The 24,568-nt window shown below is 41.6% G+C and overlaps 1 protein-coding gene and 1 long non-coding RNA gene across 4 annotated transcripts in view; one reads left to right on the top strand and one right to left on the bottom strand.

Annotated features, from left to right (window-relative positions):
• EPHA4 (EPH receptor A4) overlaps positions 1-23,962 on the bottom strand; it is a 178,025-nt gene extending 154,063 nt beyond the window's left edge. The window contains exons 1-3 of one of the 3 annotated variants that reach the window (XM_083868397.1): positions 23,616-23,962; positions 23,274-23,486; positions 2,257-2,381 (exon numbers count right to left, since the gene is read on the bottom strand). The gene's annotated coding sequence lies outside the window, so the exon portion shown is untranslated. The remainder of the gene's footprint in view (positions 1-2,256; positions 2,382-23,273; positions 23,487-23,615) is intronic. The other 2 variants (XM_083868399.1, XM_083868398.1) reach the window with 2 other exon arrangements.
• On the top strand, positions 18,396-21,720 carry LOC310913410. The gene is made up of 2 exons (XR_014590814.1): positions 18,396-18,570; positions 21,512-21,720. It is a non-coding gene; the product is annotated as an uncharacterized lncRNA (long non-coding RNA).
• Positions 23,963-24,568: the final 606 nt, after the last annotated feature.

Raw genomic sequence — 24,568 nt, 5'->3', positions numbered from 1 at the left:
GTTCACCAGAACAGGAATGTAGCTCAGAGGAGAAAAAACTACTTATTGGTAACTTAAGGAAGGGGATATATGACAAGTGGCAAAATCACAGGAAAGGGTGGAGAGCACAAATATCCCATCACCGGGGAGGAAGGTTTCCAGTGAATGCAAAGAAAATTGCTCCTTGAAGCACTGAGAACATTCCTTTTTCCTCCCTCCAGCTGTCTTCATTGACTGAATTTCCCCATATGCACAGACCTCTGTCCCGAGAGCTTTTCTCTGGGTGAAAAAGAAGAGCTCAAAGAAACCCTGCAGGTTTTCATACTCATAGGAGAGCCCAGTCCCAGCTCCTGGCATGACAAAGCCTTTGCCCTGGGATGCCATGGCTTTGTCTTTCTTAAACATTTCCTAGCTATTTCTGTCATCCTCCTCCCTACACTTCTCCTCCCACGCTCTCCCAGCACCTGCCCTCCATTTATCCTTTGCTGGAAGGCAGGGAGGCTTGAAGGGGTGACACTGTGCCCTGCCCAGCACAGGTAAACATCACCAGTCTTCCCTCAGAACACATAAGAGTCTGTACCATGGGCCCTTTTCATTGTGCACCAAGCCAGGGCCAAGGACAAACTCCTTTGTAAAATGGAGATCTGAGAGAGGGGGGAGAGGGTAAGTCAAGCACTTATTGAAGTCAATGAGCAGGATCAAACCCCTAATCTGGGTAAACAAAATACAGAAAATGACATTGATTGCAGATTGACTTTAACAATGAATAATTGTCCCTTAATGTGCACATAAATGTGATAAAAATCAAAGCAATATATTCAAAACAAAATAGAAGAGAAAATACAAAGGGATATTTTACAACTAGGCTCCATTACCATCTATCCTAATGAGATTAAGTAGTAATTGCTCTGTCAAGAAAAAATATAGTGGTCTCAGTGAATGAAAGATCATGATAGTCTCCTGCTGTATTATAGGCTCAGGTCTAGCTGGAGAGAAGTGGAGGGATTTTTCCAGCATTGCATGGCCAATTCTTTTTATTTCAATTTTTTTTTTTTTTTTTTTTTTTTTTTTTTTTTTTTTTGTATCAAAGGCCTTTCCCTGGAAATGCAATTCTTAAAAATAAAAGCATTCCTCTTTAGCCATACCTGTAAACCCTGCTGAAGCAAGCAGCAGGTTTTTCATTCTGTCACTTTAGTACAAAAGTATCTTGAAATCAGTACTGCTTTTAAGCAAGCTTTCCTGGTCTGTTTTCTGACTGAGGATGTGAGGCTTGCCTTGTCAGGGGATTTTAGGTATTGCACTCAATCACCTTAAAGTGCAAGTTTCAGCATCATCTAACATTAATGAATAGGTGAGAAATACAGTAGTTTGTTAAGGTTACTTGAACTTGCATTGCCTCTATGGTAACATAAGTTTGTTTAGGCTCATAGGCTACACAGAATCTTCAAGAACTAAACACCAATATCAGTGGAATTCAATGAAAATTAAGCTCTTTCAAGGTAATTTTTAATGTTTCTTCCTTAATTATTCTTTAGACCTATACACAGAATACGAGGTGAACAAAGGACAACAGCTGAATTTACACATTTTCAACAGAAAGAGAATGCTGGATTGCTTTGGCATAACATTAAACTGCCCTAAGATAAAAATAACAATTAAGAATTAAGTAGCAGGTAGAAGAATTTCACATTTCCTTCTTGTCCTCTTTGTTACTGAAATCCTCTAGATGGGTGACAGAGGAGGTACCACTGACACCAAAGAAGGCTTCAAGCATCAGCACTGTGTTATCTAAAAGTCTCTCATACTTTTTCTATGCAGCCTCCCACGGGCAGCTTACACAGCTCTGGCTCTTTCTCTCCTTCTCTCTTCCTTCTGCAGTTCCAGCTCACTCCTTTCTGTCCCTAGCACGGCCACCTAACCCTGTCACACAACCTGCTGTCCCTTCCTCCTCACAGCACAGCCAGCAGACTCCAACTGACCCCCTACCAACTAACTCACTCTTTATCATACCCATAGCTGTGAGGGCAAGGCTGTTCCACTCTTTGGTAACTAACACAGCTCAAATATATTGGGGCAAGATTGCCTCCAACACTATCTTTATGTGTCCTCTCACACATGGGTAAGAAAATAAACTCTGGCTTTCTGAGAAACATCCCAGTAGAATAACCCATATCATTGAAGGCTTGGTGTTACTCACATCACTAAAGAACATGTAATTTGACTATAATGGAATGGTCTCTCTGGACAATGGTGATAGACAGCAGTTGTAAAGCTCACCTTAAGCCATGAGCTCCCAGCCCACTTATTTGAATCCTGCATGCTGATGCAGTGTCATGCAATGTAGATGGAATACCTCTCTACAGGTAGCTGGTTTCAGGAAGAGAAGTTTGGAACAGAAAGGCCTGAGGAAAACAAAGAGAGTTAGCCTGGTGCAAAAGATGAAAATGACATTTAGGCTTGGTAGTCCTTGTTTAAGGAATCAAAGTAAGTGAGCTTCACTGATAAAATAAAATAAGAAAGGAACAAACACTGCTTCTTTTGTTCTATTAACTCAGCTGGCACTGATGAACTCACCCCTCTCCCATTTTCCTGCTGGCTGCCTCTAAACAACTGTACTTGGCAAATTACATCAGCAAGTCCAATCTCATGCCTTGTGCATGAGGCTCCATCACTTGATCCAGTACAGCTGCTGCAGGTTTTGCTCCCATCTGCTCCCTGCTAAGGTCTGTAAGACACCAGGCTCTCCACTGGCACAGCAGTGAGTGCCAGGCACTGCGCCGTGGTGAGACCCAGCCCCAGCGCATCTGGACTATGAAATGCCATATCCAGGAAAACCTGCCTCCAAATTCCCCCCTCCTCACTGTGTGACCATGTCTGCTCTGCTGGGGGAACCCGCCTGGGGAGTGTCACCTCTAGGAAAAGTAAGCATTGATTGTCCTGTGGGGGGATGTGCCTTTCTGTACCAACACCCCTTTCAGGAGGTGCTGCATGAGCTGTCCTCACTCTCATATCTTTAAAAGGCCAGACTCACAAACTGCTGAAGTCACTCTCCACAGACCATTCCGGAACAGTAACAGGCAAGCTAAATACTCAGATTATAACAGTGTTCTAAAAGCAGTTGAAAACATCACAAATTAAAACATCTTTTTACCTATTTTTTTTTAAAGCAGTCAAAGTACCATAGACAGACTAAAGAGCCAACACACCTCCAGTCAGCTGTATGGCACCACACAGGTGAAATATAGCTCCCTGCCACAGCTGAACCAAACAAGAACTGCAAAACTAGAAGTAAAAACCAAACAAAAACACCCTAAAGATTCAGGGTAATGACAATAACTGTAACAAAATAGTACATGTTTTGGTTATCCTAAATATTCGTAGTTGCTCAAAACACTTTTCCCTAAGACATTTACATGGGTTTCTATTTTTATACACTGCTAATTGAAGTTTATAATTTACATATTACAGTGCAGTAGAATCCAATTATAGCAAATCTACAGAGAGGCTGTATTTATTTCAGGAGGAAGATACTGAGGAACCATGTCAACACGTAGCAACATAATGACTTGCTCACTTTCTGGCTTTCATACAAAACATTGTAATGATTAGGTTTCAGACACTGCACGAGGATACTTAAGGATGAGCTATAAAACCATTCCACATCTGTGCTTGTTTTATTAGCAGAACCATTTCTGGGAAAAACAGGAAAGCAAATGCTGCTCCTGCTGCTAATTCTGGATAACTCTTTTATGTCACTAACCTCATTACCAAACACTACTACTCATAATCCTTTCTCCATCTCCTCCTTTCTCTGTGAAGTATAAATTTCTTGTCATTTCCCCCATCAGAGCTGAAACATGATTATAACTAATGTTAATTGCAAAGGTTTTACATTCCACGTAAACTCAGCTACAGAGATGGTTTGTCCATGGTAGAGAATAAATAATAAGAGAAGAAATGGAAAATTCATATTGATCCTAAGACTGGCCAGGTTGGAAGAATAATTTTTTTTTTTACAGATAATCACTCAGATTATTGCTAAAATGATCACAAGTTACAAGCACCTTGATCTGAGAGGGGCTGCTCACATGAAATTGCTGCTCAAGGCAAGGGGTATTACTGGTGCTCATCAAATCTCAGACTCCAAAGTTCTGTTTCTCAGTGGATCAGCAACTGCAAGTCACCCTGCATCCACAATTTTATGCAGGTAAATTCAACAGGATGATTAAGCCTCCTCTGAATTTAGATATAATAGATTTAGATAATCTATTTTCTGATAGACTTTGCATGATCTGAGATTACCAAAGCTGCTGAGGAAACATGGGAACCTAACACCCCTATTCCTTTTGAAAACTTCAGGCTAATGACCCGAATATTTCCAGTCTTTCCTTCCCTGTGAACCTGCTGTCTTTGGGAAAATATTGTCAAGTGCTACTCTTATATTTTTTATATTTCTCTCATCTCTCCTCCACTGAATTTAAAAAAAAAAAAAAAAAAAAAAAAAAAAAAAAAAAAAAGCTGGTATGATTGTTCATGAGTCATTCTTCAGTCACTGTAACAAGCTTGTGCTTGATTAATTAATACCATCAGTGGAGGGCAATCAGGGAGGCAGGCTACTCCCATTTGCCTATTGGAAAACCGCGGCTCAGCGCGGCTGGTACAAAACCAGCCTGAACAATGACACTTTGAAGTCGATAACTCTCTGTGCTTTCTTCCAGAGTAGCAAAATTAATCACGTTACCCCTAAAAGCTCTGCTGTATCTTTATAGTCTCAGAAAACATTCAGCATTATGAGAAAACCAAGTGCTGTTTCTGTGCTGTCTCTGCCAGCAGGTTCCCTTTCAGTGCCTTGAGAAAATGACGGTCCTGTCACAAAGAAGGGAAGGGAGCATCTGTGGCAGGATTTGCCAGCATCCTGCACAGCTGCATGCACTCCAACTTCATGTACTTTCCCCATTAAAATTGTGCATAACTGAAAGTGATGCAAATAACAATAAAGCTTGCATTCAGGGAGGCTGTAACATCTTTGCAGACAGATATATTTTTCTCCCAGAGACTGATGAGAAAGGACTATAAAATACAAACCTGCTCCATTCCTATTACTAAAAAAATCAAAACTAATGCTGCCAGCTAACCATTAACTGAAAAATAATGAGGGGTAATGAAATAGCGAGAGTCCAGATCTTTCAGTGCTCAGACAGGTCTCTTAAGGGAACTGAAAATGAATTAGCCTGAGTATGACAGCAGAAAAAAAGGCACCCAAGACACTGGAAGGTGGGGACGAGCTGTCAGAGGAGTAAAGAACAGATTGACAGACAGCCTTATATGAAAAAGAGTAATTTAGGGGTTAGAGAATAACTCAGAAAAATGTTATAATAGTTAGAAATTGTAATGGAAAAGTAGTGCTAAGCAGACTCTTATTCCAGCATTAGGACTGTTCAATGGCCCTGAATAGTCATATCATCATGAAGAAGGTCAGAACAGGAAATTTTAATGGTCCCCTCTGGCTTCAAACCTATGACTGTATTGAAAGCATCCAGCCTATGCTGCTGCAATTCTGTGTTCCCACATAACTCAGTCAGGACTTTTCCTTTTCTCTTTTTGATAAAGCTCATCCTCTAGAGCAGTGAATTCCCCACTCCACCCATTTGCTTGTACACAGGTAACAGGATGGTCCTGACAGCTGGGCTTGGGAAAGGTCCAGCAAAGACTGTAGAAAGTGGTTCTGTGATCTGTGGGTTGTATACACTTAACCTCAAGACCTTCTGACAGTCCTGCCTTGGGCAGGGGACTGGACTGGATTAGTTCCAGCAGTCCCTTTCACCTGCATTTTTCTAAATATTTCAATAAACACTTCAGCACAGGAGCAGGTAAATGTAGTAATTTTTTCTTTCACCTGCAAGTGATATCTCTCTCTGCATTTTAGTTCTGCATTTATTCAAAACTGACCCAGCCTGAACATGGATGAAGATCTGCAGGCAGACACAACATGCCAGTCCTTTGAAAGGTGCCCCTTCCATTTGCCACATTCAGAGCAGTCTAAGGAATTATGACCTTGCAAAATGTATCTATAGTGCCTTTGTTATTTTAAAAAAGCATAATCAGAGGAGAGGTGGTATCACTGCCATCTGTAGTTTACACAGCAGCTGAGCAGTCAGAGGACTTGCAGGACTCAAGGATCTCATGTCTCATGGGAGAGCAGTGATTGACACACTCAGAAAGCTTCATTCCCTCCCACAGACTGTGGCACTGCACAGGAGGAGATGCTGCAGTTCCTGGTGTTAGAGGACAGTCAGGATGGGGAAAGGTGCTGTTAATCAGGGCCCTCAGGGGTAAATTCACACCTTTTGAGGCTCCAACCTGATGGTCGGCCCATCAGGAGCTGGGGCCAGGACACATGGAAAAACAGCCCTGGTTCTGGCTGCACACAAGGACATTAATAAATCTGTGTCACAGAGGTCTGTCATTTCTAAGATATTTGGCTCTGACCAAGAGAGTAAGAATTCAAAAACCAGGAATCTATGAGTCTAAATCTATCTCACATTGAAACACCAGGCAGCAGCAGGAACTCTGATCAGAGTAGGCTGTTTTGGGTGGAGGGGCATGGAAGGAGGTCTGCACATTCAAATTAACAGGCCCTTACTGGGACAGAGTAGCTGTTTGAGAGCAGGCTGCGGCTCTGGAAGGATCAGCTCAACACCTAAAATAAATAAATAAATAAATAAATAAATAAATAAATATAAAAAATTGTATACCAAACAATGCAGAGTATGCAAATTTCTTGCATACTTCTTGCCCCAAGAAGACTAAGAAAGGCAGGTCCTTCAGTTTGACTTCTTGTACTTTTGATTACAGACAAAGTTTACAGGGATGTCTTTGCTTAATAATATATCTGTCTGATATGATATATCATTACTGATTGTTTAGTGCCTACAAAGCTCTGCATTTCAATGATGTGCACAGTATGTACCCACACAATGCCTTACAGTCAGCTTGATTAAGAAAAGATACAGATGCACAGAGCTACTCCTTGTTTATGTTACATTTCTCAGTCCAAGCCTATCTGCAGCAGAGTTCCTTGGGAACAGCTGGGATCATTAACCAAAGCTCATAAACCCTCTTGCAGCATAGAGAGAGCAAAAAAGAAAACTGAGTAGGTGTAACCTTCTTTCAGAATTACTGCCCCATGTTAGGGCTATTTCAGGGACTCCTCTACCCACAGCAGTTTCATGCTTGTTAGAAAGGTCACAACAATAAGCTCAGCACCTTTTATTCAGATTCATAGGTCAAGATGTCTCAGCTAATTGAGAGCTTGCCTGGATAATCTGCTCAAGTACTTCATTATGATTTTTTGTAAAGCTATCAGATGTTGCTGCTGAAGAAGATTATTGCATGAAAAAAACTGAAATAAACCCCTAAGTATTCTGTTTAAGCACTTAGACACATGCAGGAGATTGTTATTTCCAATACTTCTTGGAATGAGCTGAGCCTGCCATATCCTCTGCTCAGAAGGTTCCAGCTAAGAGCTGGTGGATATCCCAACCTTGGCAAGCACAGTCTTTCCAAGGTCCAAATGTACAAGTGGAGAGAGTTCTCATGTCTGCCACATGTTCCAGTAAACCAGCAGGGTGATTTCAGTCTTTGGTCCCTTCTCAGCTGGAAACCCCAAGGATTTTTACAGCAGGAAAAAGAGCAGGGGGGCAGGACACACAATTTGTCCTGTCCACACTGTACTTGTAAGAAAGGCGCAGAAGGAAGGTGCAAGCATTGCAGTGATCCACATGTGGTGCTCTGGGAACCAGCATGGTTTCTAGAAACCATTGGTTGCCACTTCTGCAATGCACTCAGTGCCCTCTCTACAAGAGGGTAATAATTTCTGGAGCTGACATTGCTGGGTTTCATGGTGTGTGAAAAGAAAAAAAGGTGGGGGGAAGAATGGAAGATTAGCATGAAAAGCTTTAGTCTACTCCTGGTTTGAAGAAAAGGTGGAAATTTCAATGATATATTGCATTTTCAACCCCTAAAATTAAGGCCTGTGATTTTACCCAACAGCATCTGAAAGAGAGCAATATCTCCAGGTGTCCAAAGTTCCTCTGAAGAAAGAATCTGGAATATGAGCCAATTCCTGCAGATAAAATGGACCCTGAAGTGCTCTCTGCAGGGACTTTCTGCACACAGGTACAGAACATGCATCCCAGTGATTACATCCCTTCCTCCCTGCTCCCCTATTTTTGGAGCACAGCCATGCCTTGCCCTTTCCAAGAGAATGTGCAGGATGCCAGTACAGCCTCAGAAAAGCATTTCAGCTGCAATGCTAGAGTCAAAATCTACTGCCAAAAGGAGGAAAAAATATTAGAAAGCGGGATTATTCAAAGTTATTAATTTTGTCTCATGAGTACAATTACTAATTAATCATGGGGGAGAAGACTGAAAGAAAATCAATCATTATCAGCCTGCAATGTGTGGGTAGTTCCCACCCTCATAAGCAGAGTGCAATGCCACTACCTGCTCTGGCATTGGGGCAGCTGTTACTCAGTTTGAGGTTAAAAGATGTCAGCATCTGTACTGGCATAAGGAGCTTTCCTGCTCATCCTTCCCCAGCCATTCCCAAATATTCCCCAGCTGCCATACCACTGGTTTTGGAGCTCTTTTGATGTGATTTTTAATCCAGATCGTTTCCCTAATCTGATTTACCAGGCAGCACTGCAAAGAATTGCATCAGTACAACCAAGGGGGAAAAATAAGGCAGCAATTAAATTGTTATTTGTGTAGGGAGAAAAACTGAACAGAAACTTACCAGAGAACAACCTTTGGTTTATATGAGGGAATTTCTGCCCAAGGGTTTTATTAAATGTTTATGTCAAAAGTTTGGGATTAATACTAAAGAAGTTTCATTTTAACAATTGCAAGTCATTACATTTGTAATGATTGCTGAGAAGCACATCCAGTATGTCCAGTATCCCCATGGCAAAAGTATTTTGAAGTCAGGGACTAGTTCTGAGACTTGTTTTCCCCTTTAAAAAGATATTTATTAGAAGAAAAAGGATTATAAACAGTGCAGCACAAATCTTTAGTGCAGGAAAGAATCAATGCAGAATCTCAGATAAAGCCTGCAAATTGCAGTCATGTGCATCCCAGCCAAGTCCCACTTTGTTTTTACACCACAGCCTTATCGACTAAAGTAGGATTTCTCCTGTGAGAAAAAGGGATTCCAGATTTTTGTGTGGAATATCTATAATTAAGTTACTAGCAGTTTATATATAATTACAATTTTATTGTCTTTGGAAGTGTTATCATTACATTTATCCCTGATGGACTCTTACAAATCCCAATTTTCAACAACCTCAGGCCCTTTTGGTGCTCTCATTGATTTTTAACGAGGGCAGGAGTGGCTTCATGTACAATTAGAGCTAACGATGTATGGGGCTGTTCTAGAAGCAGGAGATGCATTTTTGTTCCTGGGCCAAACTCAGCAGGGAGAACCTGACACACACAGACAGAAAACTCTTTTCTTAATGATATCAGGTACTGCAAATAATAAAAACTCAGGCAAACAACACAGAGGAAATGCTGGCCTTCAGGTGAAGGTACTGTGAAATGAGTGGACATCACATCTATGGACAGAATTAGCTTTTTACAGAGCCACAATATTGAAATCATAGTATGATTTTAACTTGAAAGGACTAGTTCTAAAAATTAATAATGTATCTATAAATATGATTAATTTTTAAAATATTTAAGAGCAAAAACCTTTTCATACAATATTAATGTTTAAAAGTCTCCTGTGGTTATTTCCAGTAAATAAAAATATCCAAAAAAAATCTCCAGCTGAAACAAATTCTGAAATATAATTAATAAATATACATTCATGATGCCTTATCTTCTATCTTACTATAAGAAGAGGGGAAATGTTAATAAAGCAAACTCTGGTCCATGGATAGAAATACAGTATTGCTAAAATAGTCCTTATTACTCTGTCAAAACTACTTGTGGCTCTGTGCTGATTCCTGTTCTCTCTGTTAAATGGACAAAAGCATGAGTATTGTCAGAATTTATTTCTAAATAAAGATGAGCTTTATCTTGCTAGCGATGCAGGATGTTCAGCAAACCACAGTTCAGACAAGAATTCAAACCATTTTGGTTTTATTGCCTATCTTCCCCTCTTCAGTTAGCTTAGACTGACAGAATATTTCCCAAGACAGCTCTGGAATTGCAGGTGATATTTAGTTAAATCTACTCCTCAGAGCTGGCAGCTGCTTCCACCGATGGGTGAAAGTGTTAATGTGCAATTTAACCTTAGCCTGCAAAGCAAGGTGCTTGCATTGCATGAGTTCTGGAACAATGTCTGGGGACAGTCAGACTGATTGACTTTTTTTACCAAAGTTCTTTTTTACCAAAGTGCCAGAGAATCCAAACTGGTCTCTCCCTGAGGCCTGACTGAGGAACCAAAAGTTTGACAGCATCAGCACCCCCAAATCAACTGCTGCAGGATGTGGTCCCAGGTAGGTTTGTACAGCACACCTCAGACTGTGTTATTTCTCAAATGTCTCTGTTTCCTGTGAGTGAAGCCTACAATCCTTTGTCATTAGCATGAAAGGGTTCTTTTTTTTGTGTGCATTTGCAGTGTTTAATTAACTTTCTTCAATGTACTTGCCATTCCTCATGCTGAGATATATGGGAGGTAAATCAGTACAAGATGGCAGTTCTTTGTCTCTCCTGGAAAGGCAAATTGCTTCCCTCAATTGCTGGTTTTCTTCCTTGTTGGACCAATATACACAACCCAGAATTAACTTACTGCAGATGTAAACACCACTGTGCATCCCTGGTGGGTTCTTTGCCCCAAGTGCCAAGATTTTGGGGTTTGTCACCACCCAGGTATGGAAGCAGAAGCCATTGTCTCTCACCATCTAATCAAGATAATAATTACAGGCAGTGGATCTGGAGCTAGGAAGAGGAAAAAGGCTTTTCAATCACTGCCTCTGCATTTCAATCGAAGCCCCATGCTGTACAACACTGGAGAACAAGGTGTAAATCAGCTTAAGAACATAGTTCTGCATTCAATGCGTTGTGGTTTACAGCTCCCAAATGACCTTCATCTATCTTCCTTAGCTGTAGAGGTGTATAATTGAACTAAAGAGAGGCTTGAATAATGAGGTTGAGAGTGGCAGCTCCGCTGCTGTTGCTTAATAGTGTACCAGCCTTGCACTTCGTTTTCTGATATGTAACAAAATACTGTAGTGGGTCCAATTCTTCAGGGTGACACTTGGTGATAGTCCCTTTTTTAAAATAGAAAAGAGCAGGGGTTTTGCAGGGAAAAAAACTCCTATAAATCTTTGCCTGGAACGAGGCTCCCAAAAATACAATTATATGAACCATTTTCTATTCAATATCTGCCCACAAAAGCTCAGAGAGACAAATAGCAATTATCTGCTCTTCTTTCAGTCATTTCATCTTTCTTGTGAAAGATTCCCTGCTCAGCTCAGAGGAGTACAGTATGGCACCCTGCAAGATTCCTCTGCCAGGACCTTGCCAGAATGAGCAGAGGTGAAGTCTCAGAGAGCAGCCTTTCAGGCAACAGAACCCTGTGTTCAGATCATACTTTTCCTGTATTTATGTGTGCTGGACTCATCCTTTCTCTCTGTGGTGAGATTAACATTAGAGAGCTGCAGCCTTTTCAGCCCTCCAGCCACTCCTCAGCACCAGTTCATCACTGACAAGGGTGCTGGAATAAAGGTCTGGCAGTCCAACAGCTCAGGATCAATGCAAGACTTCTCCCCAGCCAAGTGGCTGTTAAAAACAAATGTTCCTCTCGTGGCATTTGCCTTGATTTCATGGACACTAAAAGACTCACTCGTGCATTTACAGCACCAATTAAGCAGTCACTGCTAACTGCCTCCCTGTGCACCAGCAGCAGCTCCAAGCCAGAGCAGAATCTGAGGAGCCAGAGGACTCTGGTTCAGGGCTCCCAGGCCACACAGGCACAGCCCCAGAAGCTCTCAGGTCCTCCATGGATCCACCCAGTGGGAGCAGAGGTGCCAACTCCTGAGCCAGTGAGGGAAGCTGGAGGGCAGGAGGAACCTGTGATGCAGCAGTTCACTTCTAGAGAGGCATGTCCCTGGATGAGGAAGGGAGGGACAACCTGCTTTGCTCACACTTCCAGCTTGTGGGGTGCAACACTACTGTTCATTCCCCAGATCACCTCTGCAAAAGCCCAGGAAGGACAGTGGCAGTGTTCCCTCCAAAATCTGCATCCAACCACCATCCATCCATCTTGCACACACAAGAAAAGAAAAGACAAATCGTTCATCATACTGCCTTCAGGATTTTCACTTACTAATTATTTTACTCTATTCCCCCCCCACTTTTGTCTTTGTCTGCTTGACAGGCCAGGTTTATTCAGAGTTTTTGGACTGGCATATTTCTTTTGCAGTGCTCACGTAGAGCATGTGAGAGAAGTGCTGCCTTCAACAGCCCCGTAGCTGAGCTCTCAGGCAATGTGATTTCTCACACTTTCATCAGAAGGGCAGTGCAGGTGACAGTAGTGAAGAGTATCCTGGAAAACAACAAGACTGAGTCCTGTTGCCCAGAAAAATGTCAGGAGATAAAACTCATTATGGGTTTATTAATGCAGCAACATTTCCTAGAGTGAGAGGCATGCACACTTGAGATACAGAGTGTCACAAGGAAAATAAACCATCATCCATCTGGATATTTCACAGGAAAATCTGCCATGTAAAATTGCAAAAATATAAAATAGATTTCATATATAAATGACACAGTCTGGCTTTGTACAAGTCACTATTGATTGCTAAAATACACATCTCTGACAGGAAGAAGGAGTTTGGCTTATCAAATTTATGTTTTTCTTGGCTCTAGTATTTCCAGTTGCCATTCTATCCTGTGCTAAAGACCTCCAAAAATATTAAATGGTCACCACACCCACATAATTTTATTGTTCTTCATAGAAGTAAGCTCAAGCTGGCTTCACTTGACTCTCCTGTTAATTTTTTTTAAAGTAAAAATAGTGGTACCAAAGGCTGCAGGTATATGAAATTGTACTGTATGAAGTTGTAAGTGAAGTGTAGTAATATATAAATGCTTGGGAGATTAAGTAATAGTGAACTAAAGCCCTTAAGAGCAGTCTGATATAAGTACTCACTTAAGAGAGGAGGGTTCCTTACTTTTTAATGGATTTTTGTTTGCAAGCAAAGGGTGTCCAGTCTACTCCTCAGCCTGATAACAAACACAGTTCTGAGCAAACTTCCCTCTTCCCAAGGCCTGACTGATATAACAGGTTTGCAAGGCTGATTTTTTCCCCTTCAGAAAGGACAGTATCCCTGTGTCAAAGTTTACATGCATTTAAGAGAGATGAGGAAATACAGACTGGCAAGAGTTACAGCTGCCCCTTCCCTGGAAGGCACATTGAGCAATGCAGCAAATGCTGGTATCTCATTTGTGTCATGGGATGTGGCTTTGCCACAAATCTGAAAAATCTCATTAGAGAGAAAGTAATAAAGGTGGTAACACTGTCCTTTGGGACTCCTGGCCTTTAAATAAGTACAAGAAACCTGTCTAGAAAGAATAAGGCAGGAAGCATTTGTGACTTTTTCAATTTCACACCTCCAGTACCTGCCTACATTGGTTAAACTCAGCACTGTGCTCAGAGCCTGATGCACTCCTTGCCTTTACTCTGATCCCCGACTCCTTTATAGGAAAGCACTGCTGGATATTATTTTCCAACATAATAACCCTGACAGACCAGTACATTTACCCAGGAATAATAGAGAAACTGTTACTTTTCTGTCTGATGGCTAATGTTACTGTAAAGAAGTGCAAAAGTAAACTTTACTTCTCTTTAGATTCCTGCTTTAGATTGACTGCTCTCAGCTCTTCCCATGGGAATTTGCCACAACACCCTTGGCTTCAGCTCAGGAGAGTTACTTTGGGTTGAGACCAGTTTATCTGAAGCACAGGCTATGCCTGTGGGCTGCTTCCCATCAGCCTACAGCCTGTGGAGGACTCTGAGACTGAACAGAATGAGACCTCACATCCCTTCCTTCAGCAGCACCACCACCAGTGACAGTGGCACCAGGATCAGACACATAAATTTTCAGGGCTGCTGGTAAGTTTAGGCCCACAGGGGATGAAACACATTTGGTTTTGTGGGACTGTGCCTTCTACTCAAAAATAGGAGATAAAGACTTTGGTATCCCTCTCTCCCTAATGCAGCAGGGCTTCAGCCATTTCCAGAATCCCAAGCTGTGTAGATACTGAAGTTACCCCTAAATATGATGATACCAAGAAGGTTTATGCTCTCTGAGATGACTAAATTACTACCACTGCTTGATTATACATTAGGTTTTTGGACAGACTCTTAATTGTCCCAATTTACTACAGTTCCCATGGACTCTGGAGAAAACAGACGTTACAGAAGATATAATTCTTCCCTTTTCTGGTAGAGACAGAAGGATATCATGCATGGACAACCTGAGCGAAGAAACAGAAAAACACCTTGAACTGCCAGAATCAAGGCAGGTATTTTATTGATCTGACTTTGGTCCTGGGGAAGTTGGTGCAGCTGGAGCAGGCTCAGAGGATGTGCTGTATCCAGGGCATTGGGGTTTCTGTTTGCAGCCTGGCAATAACAATCTTTAGCCTTGATTATCAATACAGCACTCAGTGCCTCAACTGTACAGGTCACTGTAGTAGGTAATACAGCAGGAAAGGGGCTTGAATTCTAGCAGGGAACACCCACTGTCTGCATAAAGCGATTTTGCAGCTGTTGCAAACCACACAGACCTGTGAAATCTCAATCAGCAGCCTCGCTCTGGCTGGGAGATAGCTCAGTCACTGTCACAGACACACATCTTGTTTAGTTTCACCTCACTTGAAGATTTTTCATTGTAAAAGTGGCTTCCAGAGACTTGAGAAAGCTTTCTGTACACACACATGCTTCTTGCTTGTGTGAGGACTTACAAATAAAGACACACAGAAGAAGCTTCATCTATTTTGTCTGCAGTCAGAAACAGCAGGCACCCCGAGCACACAGCTCTGTCAAACCTTACCCTGCTCTGCTCTCAGCTCACATAAGGGCTAGATTCTCCTGAATGACTGAGCTGCTTTTGCTCAGACACAGCCTGACTGCAGCACACCAGCAACTCCCGCCTGCTCCAGGCAAGGCCTGCCAAGGAGATGATGCCCAGTGAAGTCTGTCACTACAGCCTCCCCTCTCCCAGTTTCCTACTAAAAATCCCACACCTACACTTCACCTCTGCCTTCACTCAGTATTAGAGTATCTGAGACACAGAAGAGAATATCACTCTGCTGGACATCTCCCCCTCAGCTGGAAGAATCAACCAGGATCCAAAGCCAAAGCTTTCTACCCACTGGTGAGCAGAGGTGTCCTCTCCCAGGGCTGCAGCCAGGAACCAAGGACTCACTGTGCACACACAAACTCCCCTCCTTTTGAGGGTGGTATCTCACTCTGAGAAGTGCACTTCAAATTTCAGTTTTAATCTACAGTCAGGTAGATTAAAACTTTATTATAAGCAGCCAATACTTTAGTCAAAACCATCAAAATACAGTCTCCGTTTCCTGTGGAAAATCTTGTGATTTACTGCAAGTGCTTATTAACTACAATGGATAATGTGATCTAATCATCTGAAATAACTGAAAACCCCTCTCCCCTGCTAGGTCATCCACGAAAAGAGGCACCAGCATTTGGCAAACTGATCAAGCTTTGCCAAATGCTGAATGCAGGCAACTCATCAGGCGATCTGTTTGTTTTTGTGGGATGAAGACTGACTTGAGTAAGGAAGAAAACACAGAATTGTTATATCTTTTCCTAGGAATGCTTTGAAAATAAGTGCCTTTTGGTGCCTTTTGGGCCTTTCCAAAGGCAAACAAGCTGCTCCTGAAAGGAAGTACCATAAGTGCTCTCTGACAAGAATGTTTCAGCTGACTGCAAAGGCAGCACAAACTCCACTAAAGGCAAAGGATGCAGAGCTCTGCCATCACCTCTTCACAGCTGTCCCAGAAACACTGAGAACCTGGAGGCCAGAGAGGTGCAGTCCCCCTCACTGGGCTCAAAACCTGCCACGGGTTCCTGTGCAGAGTAATGTGCACACAGGCAGCATCTGAATAGCCCAGGCTGGTGGAAGTGTAGGGAAAAGGCAGATGATTAACTGACACTGTTAAAATCATACTCCCTTATAACAGTAGATCTGGCACATCTGGGTAAATTGTTGTCTGGAGACTTGCTGTAAAATTAGTTATTGGGAGATTACAAAAGCAAGCTATAAAAATAAAAGCAGCTAGAATAGTGCTACATTAGGAAAGTCTGACTACCAAATCAGGTCCTGAATTGCTGCTAAGTTCAGAAACCAATAAAATCTCTATAGTTTTACTTAAAATCCTTAGTCTGTTAAAAAAAACCCCTTCTATTTCTAGGAATAGAAAGGTCCTATGTGCAAACTACTCAGTTTCTAAACTTTCAAATAATGCTTGATTACCTAATCACCTTCCCATCTCCACAACCTGCTTTCAACTCAGAACCAAGTCCATGTGAGCCTCTTGGGAAGCACCACCATGTAAGTTAAAGCTGCTCTCAGCACTTGGCAGTCTCTTAAGCTGTGCACTATAATTATAGATGAGGGGAAAAATGACTTTGCATAATGTAGGTGAGAGAGCCACATAGCTCTGTACTTCATTCTAATTATAGAAAAATTAGAGATCTGCAGAATTTAAGTGTGGACTTCAGAGTCCTAATTGTGTTACTTGGCTATTAAGCTGGACTAACCCTGTGCTAAATTGGCCATCTTAGACCCTGGTTTTAGCCACCCTCCCTCTTTTCTCTTTCTGTAATTTGAAGACCTCAGCTATAACAGTGGAGAATCCACATAATGCTAAATATAATTTCTAAAAAGAGAAAGAACTGACAAGATATTTAAATAATTATTGAGGCCATTTCTTCATTACATCTTTAAGAGACACTGATCAATGTACTATTTTTGAATGTACACTTACAGTTCCATGGCGAAGACTTACAGAGCCCCCATAACCACATTAAAATCACCAAAATATCCATATTCTTTAAATATTTTATTTTCTTTAATGCAGTTTTTGTGCAATCAGTAAATCAGTTAAGCCCAGCAATGCACTAACAGGCCCTGCTGATCATATTTTTCTCATGACCAGTTTTAGGAAAGAAGGCTCTCAGGAACCAGTGGTGACCTGTCTGAGCTTAGTGTAAATCAAAAGCAAGTCTACCAGAATTGTTGGTCTCAATGTTTAATTTATACATAGGTATAAATTAGAAGAGTAAAGGTCAAAGATTAAGAAAAGGTGAAAGTTACCAATTAACTCTCAGTGAGTGATTATTTGTTTTACAGTAGTTCCTGAGAGGCTGAGGGAGACAGAGCATTCCTTGTGATAAAAATCACACATTAAGAAAATCACTCATCTGGAGAGCTAAAATGAATTCACCACCATCCAGACCATCCTGTCTGCACTTCCAGAAAATTAAAACTGCGGGAGTTGCATACTTTGTTTATATTTTCTGAATATTTTTCTCTATTTTGAAAAAAAAATAGAGGCAGTTGCCATGCCAGCTGCAGCAAGTCTGTGCTCCAGCACACCCAAGCTCCCAGCAGTGAGCAGGCTAGTGCAGACCCCAAAACAAAGCCATTTTGTCACAGTTATTTAAGAGCTTTCCAGCTCACCTGGTGTTCACCCTGCCATAGAGGCAGCTGCTATGACACAGTGGAAATGTGTTTGCATCAGTGCTTTTTCTAAGAAATGGTTAAGAGTCATAGAGCAATGTCTTATTGTTATGAAAAACAATATATGTAATATTAGCATTATTGTGGGAAGCTAAAGAGGGATGCTCCTGGCACAGACTGAACACAGCCTTTGCAGGCTGTTACCCAGATTTGTGATTCTTACCCATGCCCCTGGTTAGACATCAGCAATGTCTCTGAGGCAGTGTGCAGTGTACAATATCAGGATTGGAAGTAACTGATCTGAACTGATTGTTCTCTGGAGACTGAGCAAACAACTCCACAGACTGGGCTTTCAATACCAATGATAAAAAGTGCAAACATTTTATTCAGCAGACAAGTGTGTGAAGAGGCTGCCACATACATTTGTCAATTGTTAAAATTTCTCACTTAACAGTTCTGCCTCTCTCAGGTTAATATTTTTCCAGAGCAGAGACTGAAAGAATTTAATGATCACAGCATCCTTCAGATCTTCCGAACAAACCAAAATTCTTGCCAGGTAATTGGCATCAGCCCCTGTTTACCAAATGCTCTTCAGCCTATAACCAATAAATGATTAACAAGGAACTTCTCAAGTCACTTTCCAGATGTTGTTTATTGAGACATCCTTGCACTGCAATGACAAATGGGGCAGAAATAAGCAGTGCACAGCTTGGCAAGATCCTGCCACTCAGCAGAATATCCCCAAGGCTGAATAATTTGGGTGAACACCACTGTACAAAGGTTAAAGCCACTTTCCTCTGTAGAAACAGGGATGTCCCAGCTGGTACTCGCTAGGTTTGAAGAACCAAACACTGGTATTTTCTCAAAACAGGTAGGAACAACAAGCTTTTATCACAAGAGCAAAGGGTAACACTTCAGGGTAATACTGTTTGATGTGCCTAATGCTTTATTCTCTTTTTGCTGAAGAGGAAATCTTAAGACAGCCACAAAATTTGCTAGAATGAGCTGTGAAAATTTACACATTTGCAGGGGAGAGGGAGGATCTATTTCCATTCTTTTGCACCTCATTACCCTCCCAAAAACAATAGTGTTGCTGTTACGATAATTCCAATGCAAAGCCGTTTATTTGGGATAAAGCTGCACACACACTGCACTGACCTAAGGAAGCTCTGCACTGCCAGGATTTGGAGGGACCCAAGTGGCCACTAAACCCAGCAATACTTGCTACAGTTAAAATGTCGAAAGTCATGGCAAGGGCTTTACTGGATTAGCATGTATACAGGTGGAGTGCATGTCTGTAAGTATTCCATATAAACGCAGGGTGACAGAGTTCCACTCTCAGAACTACTGTGATGAAAATCTTGAAATCCATAAACAATTTTTTTTTTCCCAGACTATCAAATAGGATGGGATAAAAAAAAAAATTGACTCCATATGTATACACAAAATAAATTCCAGACCTGGAATAATAAAACTTTAATTCAAAGTGTTCTTGGAGAACATATATATATATATATATATATTTTTTATTATTATTATTATTATTATTATTTATTTTTATTTTATTTTATTTTATTTTTTTTTTCAGTGACCAGATTTGCAGGTAGCATTGTGGTAAGATAAAATGTTGAAATCCACTAACTGGTTTGCAAAATTGGAGTTTCAGAAGCCTGAAATTCTCCAGAAATTTCCATATTTTCAGTGCCTTATATTAAAATCTATAATGATTCAGGCACATTTGAATAAGAAACAAAAAGAAGAATAATAGCACCTGTCTGGTTTGGGATTCAATCAAAACCTGGGTCCCTCCCTTCGATTTGGTTGTGATTCTCTATTCTGCATCAGACAAATAACAGTAACAGCTCCTGAGACGATGGGTGTTTCAGCAGCCAGAAAACAGGAGAGAATAGCAACACAGTATAGCAGAAAAACCCCTCTTCCTTGCCCTCTTCCCCTCCTCAGTATTAATGCTTTGTGTATGACAACAGGAGACCCTTTCCAACCACTGCAAGCGACCTGTGGTGATGTTCTAACAAATCTTGCTCTGATTTTCAAATCCCTGTGACCCTGTGATAACAAATAAGACCTGGGGATGGGAGAGGCTGAAGTGGATGCACCATTATTTGATTTCTGTTCCCTGTGGTTTCAGCCACATACTGGCAGTTCCCCATCAATTTCACTGGCATTCTCTAGCCCCAGAGGATTTAGGATTTAGTTGTGCTAATCTCTGGATCCCATAGAACATTAGATATTTAGGCTGTGATCTCAGGCAAGGATTTGTCCCTAGAGTCATATTAGATTACTAAGCCACTGGGAAACCAAATAATTAAGGAAATGCATAATAAGGGGTATTAGCTAGAGATGTATTCCATGCCACAAAATAAACCAGCCAAAAGGCCCTGTTTAAAAGGATGAAGAATTTCCTGCAAAGTGATAAAATGGTCACATCATAGGCAGCATCAGCTGGAGGCAGCAGGACACAGAGCTGGGTAGCAAGGCCACCACGGGGTCAGCTGGATTGCACAGCTCAGGCAGAGCCTTGTTTCCTACACTCCCTGGGGAGATGCTGGTGAATACTTTCCTGCCCAGATTGGAACTGGCTAAACTCTATTTACTTGCATTCATTACCAGCTACACCACCCTGCTGCTGCACCTGCACTATGGACAGTGAACTTGAGGCAGTGCCCTCCCCAAGTTTAGGTAACTCAAACACTTGGTCCTCCTTTCTCACTTCACTCCTGCACACAGGCCCAGGCAGAGCCAGGCAGGTTATTTATCTGGTGACCTCTAGATGCTGGAGTTTGATAGGGGATGATTTCACTACAAAGCAGTTAATCAATAAATAGGCTAAGTTTCTTTCTGATTCAGGTACTGACACAACTGCAGAGGGGCCTGGAAGAGCTGTGTGATAATGTATTGATTATAAACAACCCAAGAGCCATTGTCAAAAGCAGTAGGCATTGTTCTTTCCAACAATCAAATCCATACTTTAACGATCTGTTTTCCCTCATTAAACACTTGAAAGGCTTTCTTAGCAGCACTTTTTACTACACAGATGTCCTATTTCATTTTGACACATACAACATGCTCCTGTCATTCTCTTCATTGTATAGTGGCTTGTTTTGTTTATTGTAAGATGGAGATGTTAGTTTCTGTCATATCTGCTCCTTTGTACTGCTCATTTACAAATGGAAAATCTATGTAGACCTTTGTCTTATCTGTCTATAGCAATCAAATGAACAAATCAAAACTTCTGAGAAGGAAAAGAAAAGTCACCAGAAAAAAAAAAAGGGGGGGGGGGGGGGGGGGGAGAATAGCCAAATTTGGTTTAAAAATATTTGGAATATTCTGTTCTGATTTTTCTTTTGAGGTTCATTTGACTCACATCTTTGATGGAAAGATAATGACTGCAGAGAACCATGCAAGCAGATGTGATGCAAGCAGATCACCTTATTTTGCTGAATTCTCTTACCTTTATTTTCAGCAATCTCATGTAAAATGATGCTTTGGAAATGTTGACAAAGAAGATTTCATTTTTTGCCTCACTTAGGACTTGTCATTTCACCCCTGAATGGCTTCACAACCTTTTGCAGGGACTTCAGTTTTACTTACTAATTCTTTGACTCCACAACAAAAAGCTGTTTTCTCAGTAGAAACAGGTCAGTGGGAATAGGGTTCTGGGTTCTGCCTAGGTGGATTAAACAAAACATTCACTCCCATAGCAGACAGGCCACCTCTCTCTTTCCAGCTACAGCTGTTTGGTGTTGCAATTCTGCAGTCATCATAGTAAAAAAATCCTTTCTCCCTCACAGGAGCCCGAGCCATGCTGGGCTGCAGAAGGCAGAGGTGGATACATCAGAGCTTTCTGGAGCTCTTGCCATTTCCACAAGAACCATGACTGATCTCTGTAAAGACCTGGGCTGTGAAGAACTAAGACACCTCCAGTAGCCAACACAGACAAGAGAATTTGGTTGATACAGCTGCAGGATGTTTAATATAAACTTGAGCTGCTGCCACCTAATTACCCCTTGTGTATTTCTTTTTTAATGCTCTTAGGATCAAGGGCTATTCCCCAGAGCTCCTGCTGAGATGCAGCCTCCCAAATGTTTTTGAAGTATGCACATGTTGAAACTCACTACCCACAACCTTATAGATGAAACGGGCTGGAAAAGTACTTTGTCAGCATGGGACATTATTGACCCTTGTAACATATCATGTAATTTAAAGGTGAAACAAAAAATATGCTAATTGGGAAATGCATGTATTGCAGTCAATGAGCTGTAATAGAGTCACATCACAGTAACTAAGATCACGGTCTGGTCTATTATTATTAATTATTTACAATAATCTTGGTTTCTGTGTATGAATACATCATCAAGCACAGCCTTCTGTTTGCCCTGACACTGTGCAGTGTACAGATGCTTAGATCTGGCACTGAGCACAGACACAAACAGAGAGGCTGAAGGGGAGCCTGGGAGCTGCTGGCTCTGCTGCCCGTCCATCGCTGAGCCACACACAAACAGCATAGCAGGCTCTGGCCATGGAGTCCAAGGCTTTTCCTCCCCATCTAGGAGCCATAGGGACTTTGAATTATTTTCAGTCACTTCCACAGCTGTTTCAGAAGGGGATTAGGCAATGTTTGTGGGGATCTTTGAGGACAAAGCCCCGCACACGCACCAAGAGCTATCTTTATTATTCCATAGGCAGGTCTGCAGCAGAAAAGCTGCAGCGATTTTATTGTGCATCCCCCCACGTTAACTCCTCGCTCCTGCTTTCTCCCTCTCGGTAAGAGAGCTGTTCTCACCGCCCTTGCGTTCCCTGACTTCCCTCAAAGAGCTGAACAAACAGTGTCAGTGTTTGCCGGGCCGGAGCCCCCCGGGTTTACACGCCCGGGGCGGGCTGGCAGCGCAGCCCTGAACGCCCCGCCCGCCACAAGCGCCCCAGAGAACAGATTAACTGGGAAGAAAGGAAAACTGAAAACCAACATCCGCTGGAGCCTTTTTTTTTTCTTTTTTTTTTTTTTTTTTTTTTTTTTTTTTTTTCTTTTTTTTTTTTTTTTTTTTTTTTTTAATTTCAAAAGTGTTTGAGGGAATGAGTGGAAGGAAGGGAGTCTGAAGATCCCAAACTACACTTTAAAGTATTTTACTTAAGTGTCAAGGACCAAAGCCCAAATGTCAGCTCTTCAGGGCTTTTTTCATGAATCACTGCAAATAGAGCCTGAGACAAGAAGGGGAAGACAGTAAAAAGATGTTAGGAAAATTCTCATGAGGTTGCCCTGCTTTTCTCTTTTCAAGATTTATAGACATACCAGAGCATGCTTTTAAAGCAGTTCTGATTTAGTGCACTATTTGCAATACTGTTCTGCTTATTATTATAATTAACCAGTAACCCATTCTGCTAGAATTTGCCTCAACTCTCACGTATTAGGAGTAAACTACATGGATATTTCCTAATAGCTTGTTGCTAACAGCTGGAAAGTGCTCTACCTGATGAGCTTTCCAATGCCTTTTGTGTTAAATAACTATTACTGGATTCATTTTACCTTCATACACACCAAACACTGGAAACACTCACCCCTGCTGCCATTCTGATGGTAAGCAGTACTCCACCCAGGAAACGGGCTCATTCAAATCGACATCAAATCACCACTGCTGCTGGGATTCAGCTTTTTTTGGGTCACAGAAGATGGAAAACTATGCCAGGAATGAAGTCCTGCTAACAATGGAGAATTCAAGGCTCCCAGGGAGCATGGACAGCTCTTGAGGTCTTCCAAAGAGCTCCTGCTGCCTAAAATACCAAGGACAGGGACTCTGAGCTCTGTGTCCAGGACAGAGCCCTCAGTTGAGATAGGAGCAGGGTTCAGTGCTGCCAGCTCCTGCTCCATCCCCATGTGGGGACACAGTTACTCAAACTGACCTTACCACACGAAGGAAGGGGTTGGTTGCCCTCCAGAGCTTGTCCACAAACACTTCCAGAAGGCAAGGCCAGCTTCAGTGCCAGCTCACAAGCCAGAAAACACGTATAAATTTTATGCATTAAAAAAATTAACTTTCATCATGTTACTATTTAGAGAGGAAACTGAAAAAGAGAGTGAGAAGGAGAGGGAGAAAGGAAACTTGAGAAATGAGGATTTCAACATCTAATTGCAGAAGGTTTGTATAAAAGGACAAAACTTCATAAAATCAAGCCATGATAAATTATCAAAAAAGCTAATCAAATTCCAGGCAGTGGGCTTGAGTTGACTTGTAACAAGCTACAAAGGCTTCTTCTATTCAGTGCAAAAAGAAAATCTCTGTTACTATTTCACTTTGTATCTGCCTTATTTTGGCACATGTTGCTGGAAACTCAAACAGAACTCTGTAACCTAGATAGTAAATAATCTCCAGACTTTTCCTCAGGTCATGCAAATAATCTGTGTGCAACAGAAGTCAAAGGTACTTTTGTGAGAAGAGCACTTGAAAAGATTTATTTAAACTGCACTTCCAGTTTCACATTCCTTTAAATTCTTCAAATTCAGTATTCTTTCAGTAATACCAGTTAGAGTTTTCCTGCTCCTTGTGCTGTTATGCAGCATTATTAGCGTTTAGAAAGAAAGAGGAATTCTTTTTTAATAGTCATTACTGGACAATTATCAGTCATGTCACGTATTCATTTTAATAGATCCATCTGTAGAGTATCTATAGGCAAAAAAGCAACACTGAATGCAGTTGTAATAGGCACCCTTCTCTCCCATCCATCCTCCTGGTGGCTTCCTGAGGGAGACAGCAATACCTTTGCTGTAGCATCACCTTAAGCTGCTCAAGTGTCAGACTGAGCTCACGCTCGAAGAACTCAAGTTTCCTTCAGGCTTTTTTAGCTCATTTGCCAGT

The sequence above is a fragment of the Zosterops lateralis genome (genome assembly GCF_965231275.1).
Source record: "Zosterops lateralis genome assembly, chromosome: 10".
Classification (NCBI taxonomy): domain Eukaryota; kingdom Metazoa; phylum Chordata; class Aves; order Passeriformes; family Zosteropidae; genus Zosterops; species Zosterops lateralis.
Note: the sequence above shows the minus strand (reverse complement) of the source record. Positions and strands in the feature narration are given on the sequence as shown.